Raw genomic sequence first — 8,709 nt, 5'->3', positions numbered from 1 at the left:
GCCGCGGGGACACCCGCACCCGCGCTCCTGCCCCTGCACCGCCGCGGGGACACCCGCGCTCCTGCCCCTGCACCGCCGCGGGGACACCCACACCCGCGCTCCTGCCCTGCACCGCCGCGGGGACACCCGCACCCGCGCTCCTGCCCTGCACCGCCGCGGGGACACCCGCACCCGCGCTCCTGCCCTGCACCGCCGCGGGGACACCCGCACCCGCGCTCCTGCCCTGCACCGCCGCGGGGACACCCGCACCCGCGCTCCTGCCCCTGCACCGCCGCGGGGACACCCGCGCTCCTGGCCTGCACCGCCGCGGGGACACCCGCACCCGCGCTCCTGCCCCTGCACCGCCGCGGGGACACCCGCACCCGCGCTCCTGCCCTGCACCGCCGCGGGGACACCCGCGCTCCTGGCCTGCACCGCCGCGGGGACACCCGCACCCGCGCTCCTGCCCCTGCACCGCCGCGGGGACACCCGCGCCCGCGCTCCTGGCCTGCACCGCCGCGGGGACACCCGCACCCGCGCTCCTGCCCCTGCACCGCCGCGGGGACACCCGCGCCCGCGCTCCTGCCCTGCACCGCCGCGGGGACACCCGCGCTCCTGCCCTGCACCGCCGCGGGGACACCCGCACCCGCGCTCCTGCCCTGCACCGCCGCGGGGACACCCGCACCCGCACTCCTGCCCCTGCACCGCCGCGGGGACACCCGCACCCGCGCTCCTGCCCTGCACCGCCGCGGGGACACCCGCACCCGCGCTCCTGCCCTGCACCGCCGCGGGGACACCCGCACCCGCGCTCCTGCCCTGCACCGCCGCGGGGACACCCGCACCCGCGCTCCTGCCCTGCACCGCCGCGGGGACACCCGCACCCGCGCTCCTGCCCCTGCACCGCCGCGGGGACACCCGCGCTCCTGCCCTGCACCGCCGCGGGGACACCCGCACCCGCGCTCCTGCCCTGCACCGCCGCGGGGACACCCGCACCCGCGCTCCTGCCCTGCACCGCCGCGGGGACACCCGCACCCGCGCTCCTGCCCTGCACCGCCGCGGGGACACCCGCGCTCCTGGCCTGCACCGCCGCGGGGACACCCGCACCCGCGCTCCTGCCCCTGCACCGCCGCGGGGACACCCGCGCTCCTGCCCTGCACCGCCGCGGGGACACCCGCACCCGCGCTCCTGCCCCTGCACCGCCGCGGGGACACCCGCACCCGCGCTCCTGCCCTGCACCGCCGCGGGGACACCCGCACCCGCGCTCCTGCCCTGCACCGCCGCGGGGGCACCCGCGCTCCTGCCCCTGCACCGCCGCGGGGACACCCGCACCCGCGCTCCTGCCCTGCACCGCCGCGGGGACACCCGCACCCGCGCTCCTGCCCTGCACCGCCGCGGGGACACCCGCGCTCCTGCCCCTGCACCGCCGCGGGGACACCCGCACCCGCGCTCCTGCCCCTGCACCGCCGCGGGGACACCCGCACCCGCGCTCCTGCCCTGCACCGCCGCGGGGACACCCGCACCCGCGCTCCTGCCCTGCACCGCCGCGGGGACACCCGCACCCGCGCTCCTGCCCCTGCACCGCCGCGGGGACACCCGCACCCGCGCTCCTGCCCTGCACCGCCGCGGGGACACCCGCGCTCCTGCCCCTGCACCGCCGCGGGGGCACCCGCACCCGCGCTCCTGCCCTGCACCGCCGCGGGGACACCCGCGCTCCTGGCCTGCACCGCCGCGGGGACACCCGCACCCGCGCTCCTGCCCCTGCACCGCCGCGGGGACACCCGCGCTCCTGCCCTGCACCGCCGCGGGGACACCCGCGCCCGCGCTCCTGCCCCTGCACCGCCGCGGGGACACCCGCACCCGCGCTCCTGCCCCTGCACCGCCGCGGGGACACCCGCACCCGCGCTCCTGGCCCTGCACCGCCGTGGGGACACCCGCACCCGCGCTCCTGCCCTGCACCGCCGCGGGGACACCCGCACCCGCCCTCCTGCCCTGCACCGCCGCGGGGACACCCGCACCCGCCCTCCTGCCCTGCACCGCCGCGGGGACACCCGCACCCGCGCTCCTGCCCCTGCACCGCCGCGGGGACACCCGCACCCGCGCTCCTGCCCTGCACCGCCGCGGGGACACCCGCACCCGCCCTCCTGCCCTGCACCGCCGCGGGGACACCCGCACCCGCGCTCCTGCCCTGCACCGCCGCGGGGACACCCGCACCCGCGCTCCTGCCCTGCACCGCCGCGGGGACACCCGCGCTCCTGGCCCTGCACCGCCGTGGGGACACCCACACCCGCGCTCCTGCCCCTGCACCGCCGCGGGGACACCCGCACCCGCCCTCCTGCCCCTGCACCGCCGCGGGGACACCCGCACCCGCGCTCCTGCCCTGCACCGCCGCGGGGACACCCGCGCTCCTGCCCCTGCACCGCCGCGGGGACACCCGCACCCGCGCTCCTGCCCCTGCACCGCCGCGGGGGCACCCGCGCTCCTGCCCCTGCACCGCCGCGGGGACACCCGCACCCGCGCTCCTGCCCTGCACCGCCGCGGGGACACCCGCGCTCCTGCCCCTGCACCGCCGCGGGGACACCCGCACCCGCGCTCCTGCCCCTGCACCGCCGCGGGGACACCCGCACCCGCGCTCCTGCCCTGCACCGCCGCGGGGGCACCCGCGCTCCTGCCCCTGCACCGCCGCGGGGACACCCGCGCCCGGTGTCCGTGGCAGCTGGCACTGTGTGGGCACTGCTGGGTCCGGCCTCTGTGGCATCGGCCACCAGCATCTGTGCATGGACCGCTGGCCTCCATGCAGGGACTGCCCGCATCCGTGCGGAGACCAACAGGGTCTATGCAGGGATGGGCAGGACCCATGCAGGGACCACCGGTGTCCATGTAGGGACCACCAGTGTCCACACAGGAACCACTAGCACCCACACAGGGACCACCAGCACCCATGCAAGGACCAATACCCATGCAGGGACTACTAGCATCCATGCAGGGACCACCTCCATCTGTGCAGGGACCACCAGTGTCCATGCAGGGACCCCCAGCACCCATGCAGGAACCCCCAGCACCCGTGCAGAGACTACCAGTGTCTATGCAGAGACCACCAGCATCCACACAGGGACCACCAGCGTCCGTGCAGGGATCACTAGCATCCATGCAGGGACCACCAGCATCTATGCAGGGACCCCCCAGCACCCATGCAGAGACCACCAGTGACTATGCAGAGACCCCCAGCTCCCGTGCAGGGACCGCCAGCATCTGTGCAGAGACCGCCAGCGTCTGTGCAGGGACCCCCAGCACCCATGCAGGGACCACCAGTGACTATGCAGAGACCACCAGCATCCATCCAGGGACCCCCAGTGTCTACGCAGAGCCCACCAGCATCCGTGCAGGGACCCCCAGCACCCATGCAGGGACCGCCAGGGCAGAGCCCGGTGCCCGGGCTGGGGGGCACTGCTACCCACCCCGTGCTAAGCACCCTGGGCAGTGGGTGCTGCCCCGGCGGGAGCCTGCACTGCCGCCCCGAGACCCCCCAGCCCTGGGCCGCCCCATCCCAGTGCCCGGGCTGCTCCCCCCACCCCAGCTCTGGGAGGCCGGGGTCGAGCACCTCCGGGCACCGGCTGCAGGACCCTCGCAGGGCCGGGGGGCGCAGGGGTCCCGTCCCCGCCTGCCACCCCTCCCCAACCCCGCGCCAGCCCCATCAAAGGGCCCTTTGTGTCCGGCGCAGCTCAATGCACCTTTGTTCGCGGCACGCCGGGATTAAGGGTCTGCGGGTCCGGGGCGGGGGGGACCCCAACGGCCGGCTCCCGGCGCAGGGCCGGGCGCGGAGCCGGGGGCGGCCGGGACCCCCACCCCTTCCTGAGCCCGGACCGGGGCGACCTGGTACGGAAGCGCCCCAGCTGCCAGCGCACAAAGCGCCTTTGTGCCGCCGGGCCGGCCTCGTGCACGGCGCTGGGCGCAGCGGTGCGAGCGGAGCCGGCGGCCCGGCCCGGACGCCTGGGCCCCCGCCTCGGTGCCGCGCGGCGGCCGGACCCCCGCAGCGGGGCCGCCCCGACAAGGCGCCTCTGTCGGCCCCCGCTGCGCCCGGCGGATCAAAGCGGCCGCAGCGGCCGGGGCGCCGGCACCCAGCGCCGGACGGGACCCCGGCGGTGCCGCGAGGCCGCGGACGGAGCCGGAACCCGCTGGGCGGCCGGACCCACACCCGGACCCACACCCGGACCCGAACCCGGACCCAGACCCCCATGAGGCAGCCGGACCCACACCCGGACCCAGACCCAGACCCCCACAGGGCGGCCGGACCCACACCCGGACCCACACCCAGACCCACACCCGGACCCGGACCCACACCTGGACCCACACCCACACCCAGACCCCCATGGGCAGCCGGACCCACACCCGGACCCGGACCCAGACCCCCACGGGGCAGCCAGAACCACACCCACACCCAGACCCGGACCCCCATGGGGCAGCCAGACCCACTCCCAGACCCACACCCAGACCCAGCCCCGCGGGGTGCTCAGACCCACACCCAGACGCAGACCCCCTGACAAGGGGTGGCCGGACCCACACCCAGACCCACACCCAGACCCAGACCCCCATGGGGCAGCCAGACCCACACCCACACCTGGACCCAGACCCGGACCCCCATGGGGCAACCGGACCCACACCAACACCCAGACCCCCATGGGGTGGCCGGACCCACACCCAGACCCAGACCCACACCCAGACCCAGACCCGGACCCCCATGGGGCAGCCGGACCCACTCCCAGACCCGGACCCAGACCCCACAGGGCAGTCGGACCCACTCCCACTCCCACACCCAGACCCCCACGGGGCAGCCGGACCCACACCCACACCCACACCCACAACCAAACCCAGACCCGGACCCCCCCATGGGGCAGCCGGATGCACACCCAGACCCGGACCTGGACCCAGACCCCCATGGGTCAGCCAGACCCAGACCCACACCCGGACCCAGCCCCGCGGGGTGCTCAGACCCACACCCAGACGCAGACCCCCTGACATGGGGTGGCTGGACCCACACCCAGACCCAGACCCCATGGGGCAGCCGGACCCAGCCCCAGCCCCAGATCCAGCCCTAGCCCCCAAGGGGTGCTCGGACCCAGACCCCCCCCAATGGGGTGGCCGGACCCTGGAACCAGACCCAGACCCCACAGGGCGCTCAAACCTGGACGCAGACCTCAACCTACACCCCATGGGGTGCTCGGACCCACACCCAGACCCAGACCCCCCCCACAGGGTGGCCGGACCTAGACCCCAGACCTAGACCCAGACCCCCCACAGGATGCTCGGTCCCACACCCAGAAGCAAATCCCCCCCCATGGGGTGGCCGAACCCCGGACCCACACCCAGACCCCAGGGGGTGCTCAGCCCCAGATTCACACCCAGACCCAGACCCTCTGGGGGGGGCCAGGCCCAGATCCAGACCTGGACCCAGACCCCACGGGATGCTCAGGCCCAGATGCACACCTAGACCCAGACCTAGACCCCAAGGGGTGCTCAGCCCCACACCCAGACCCAAACCCCCACGGGGGGGTTGGAGCTGGACCCAGACCCCACGGGGTGCTCGAACCCAGATGCAGACCCCCCCCCCCAACGGGGGTGGCTGGACCGAGACCCCCCCCAGCAGCTGGCCTGAGCCCCCCATGGGGCAGTGTGGGGCTGGCCGGGCCCAGAGCTGACCCCCCCCCCCAGCCCAGTGCTGTGGGGAGGGTGGGGGGGGGCTCTATGGGGCACACACAGCTCAGGGGGCTTCTGCAGACACTGGCGCTGCCCCGCAGCCCCCAACCCCCACCGGACTGGGGGGGGGGTCCCTTGTGGGGGGCCGCGTCTGTGCTGGGGGGCTGCTCGTGCCTGTGGGACCCCCCCCCAGCGACAGCACCTGGGCCCGGCCGGCCTCGGCCTGGCCAGCATGTGCTAGGTGTGTGCATGATGTGTGCATGGTGTGTGCGAGGCGTGTGCCAGGCGTGTGCGAGGCGTGTGCATGGCGGTGTATGTCTGGTGTGTGCAAGGTGTGAGGCATGTGCAAGGCGTGTGCATGCTGTGTGCATGCTATGTGCAAGGTGTGTGCAAAGCGTGTGCCAGGTGTGTGTGAGGTGTGTGCATGCTGTGCGAGGCGTGTGCAAGGCGTGTGCATGCTGTGTGCGGGGCACCTGCATGCTGTGTGCGAGGTGTGTGCCAGGCGTGTGCCAGGTGTGTGCAAGGCATGTGCATGCTGTGTGAGGCGTGTGCAAGACGTGTGCGTGCTGTGTGCGAGGCACCTGCTTGCTGTGTGCGAGGTGTGTGCCAGGCGTGTGAGGCATGTGTGAGGCGTGTGCAAGGCATGTGCATGCTGTGTGAGGCGTGTGCGCGCTGTGTGCGAGGCGTGCCCGAGGCGTGTGTGCGGGGGGGCGCGTGCCGTCCCCGCCTGCTCTCCCCGGTGCCCCCGCAGCCCCTCGGTTCGGGCCCCAGTGGCCACCCAGGGCGCCCTGCTCAGCGTGGCCGGGGCTGCAGAGCCGGCGGCCCTGGGGGCCCTGGGGCCAGGGACACGGCCCTGGGGCCAGAGCCGGGGCATGGGAGGGGGGCCGTGGGTTTGGGGACAGGGCTGGGGACAGCAGTGGGGCTGGGGACAGTACGGGGACACGGGGATGAGGCCGGGGGGGTGAGGAGAGGGGTAGAGGGACAGGCACAGGGTGACGGGATGGTGACGGGGGTGTGGGGACAGGGATGGGGACGCAGAAATGGGGAGGTGGACAAGGATGGGGTCTGCGATGGGGACAGGGACAGGGATGGGGACAAGGGGTGCGGGGATGGGGATGGGGATAAGGGGTGCGAGGACAGGGATGGGAACAGCAATGGGGACAGGGATGGGGACAGGAATGGGGACAAGGGGAGTGGGGTTGGGGATGGGGATGGGGATGAGGATGGGATGGGATGGGGTTGGGATGGGGATGGGACTGGGGATGGGGCTGGGGATGGGGATGGGGACGGGGATGGGGATGGGGATGGGGATGGGGATGGGGATGGGGACGGGGATGGGGATGGGGATGGGGATGGGGATGGGGATGGGGATGGGGATGGGATGGGGGTGGGGCTGGGGCTGGGGATGGGGATGGGGATGGGGATGGGGACGGGGATGGGGATGGGGATGGGGATGGGGATGGGGATGGGATGGGGCTGGGGCTGGGGCTGGGGATGGGGATGGGGATGGGGATGGGATGGGGATGGGGATGGGGATGGGGATGGGGACGGGGATGGGGACGGGGACGGGGATGGGATGGGGATGGGGATGGGGATGGGGACGGGGATGGGGATGGGACGGGGATGGGGACGGGGATGGGGATGGGGACGGGGATGGGGATGGGATGGGGATGGGGACGGGGATGGGGATGGGGATGGGGATGGGGCTGGGATGGGGATGGGGCTGGGGATGGGGATGGGGACGGGGATGGGATGGGGATGGGGACGGGGATGGAGATGGGGATGGGGATGGGGATGGGATGGGGATGGGGACGGGGATGGGGCTGGGGATGGGGACGGGGATGGAGATGGGGATGGGGATGGGGATGGGATGGGGATGGGGATGGGGACGGGGATGGGATGGGATGGGGATGGGATGGGGATGGAGATGGGGATGGGGATGGGGATGGGATGGGGATGGGGACGGGGATGGGATGGGGATGGGGACGGGGATGGAGATGGGGATGGGGATGGGGATGGGGATGGGGATGGGGATGGGGACGGGGATGGGGCTGGGGATGGGGACGGGGATGGAGATGGGGATGGGGATGGGGATGGGATGGGGATGGGGATGGGGACGGGGATGGGGATGGGATGGGGATGGGGATGGGATGGGGATGGGGATGGGGATGGGGATGGGGAGGGGTTGGGACAAGGGTGCGGGGACAGGGATGGGGACGGGGACCCAGCCTGAGGAGCAGCTCTGCAGGGGGCTGGCAGCCCTGCTGAGGGCACTGGGGACACTGTGTACACTGGTCCCAGACCAGCCGGTGTAGGGACCCTGGGGGATACGGGGAGCACTGGGAGCAAACTGGTCCCAGCACGGCTCCCACTGGGAGCGCCGGCCCCAGGACCCCCCCCCCCGCGCATGCGCACGCCCTCGGCCCTCCCGGGCGGCCAGAGCGGCCGGCAGGTGGCGGCGCTCCTCCCGCGCTCGCTGGTGCGGCGCGCGCGCCCCCTGGCGGCCCGGCGGGGCGCGGCCGGTCGGACGGCGCCGCCGCCAGGAGCCGCCGCCATCTTGTCACCCCCGCGGAGGGGAGAGGCAGCGCCCCTCCCCACAGCGCGGGGCCCGGCGCGCCGCCAGGTAGGCCCCGCCGCCTGCCCGCCCGGCCCGGCCCGGCCCGGCCCGGTCCTGCCCCGGCCCCGGCCCCGGCCCGGTGAGGGGGGAGCGGGCGGCGGGCGGGGGAGGGGAGGGAGTGTGAGCGGGGGGGGGGTGAGGGTGAGTGGGGGGAGTGTGAGTGGGGGTGGGGGGGGTGAGTGGGGAGTGTGTGGGGGTGTGAGTGGGGAGTGTGAGTGAGGGGAGTGAGTGTGAGTGGGGGGAGTGTGAGTGTGAGTGGGGGGTGTGAGTGGTGGTGAGGGGAGTGTGAGTGGGGAGTGTGAGTGAGGGGAGTGAGTGGGGGTGAGGGGAGTGTGAGTGGGGGGAGTGAGTGGGGGTGAGGGGAGTGTGAGTGGGGGGAGTGAGTGGGGGTGAGGGGGGTGTGAGTGAGGGGAGTGAGTGGG

The 8,709-nt window shown here is 74.6% G+C and overlaps 1 protein-coding gene across 2 annotated transcripts in view; it reads left to right on the top strand.

Annotated features, from left to right (window-relative positions):
- The first annotated feature begins 8,141 nt into the window (after positions 1-8,141).
- LOC104145360 (casein kinase II subunit alpha-like) overlaps positions 8,142-8,709 on the top strand; it is a 36,935-nt gene continuing 36,367 nt past the window's right edge. The window contains exon 1 of one of the 2 annotated variants that reach the window (XM_068933576.1): positions 8,142-8,293. The gene's annotated coding sequence lies outside the window, so the exon portion shown is untranslated. The remainder of the gene's footprint in view (positions 8,294-8,709) is intronic. The other variant, XM_068933581.1, reaches the window with a different exon arrangement.

This window comes from Struthio camelus, chromosome 2, assembly GCF_040807025.1.
Source record: "Struthio camelus isolate bStrCam1 chromosome 2, bStrCam1.hap1, whole genome shotgun sequence".
Taxonomy (NCBI): Eukaryota; Metazoa; Chordata; class Aves; order Struthioniformes; family Struthionidae; genus Struthio; species Struthio camelus.
This window is presented reverse-complemented; position numbering and strand designations above follow the sequence as displayed.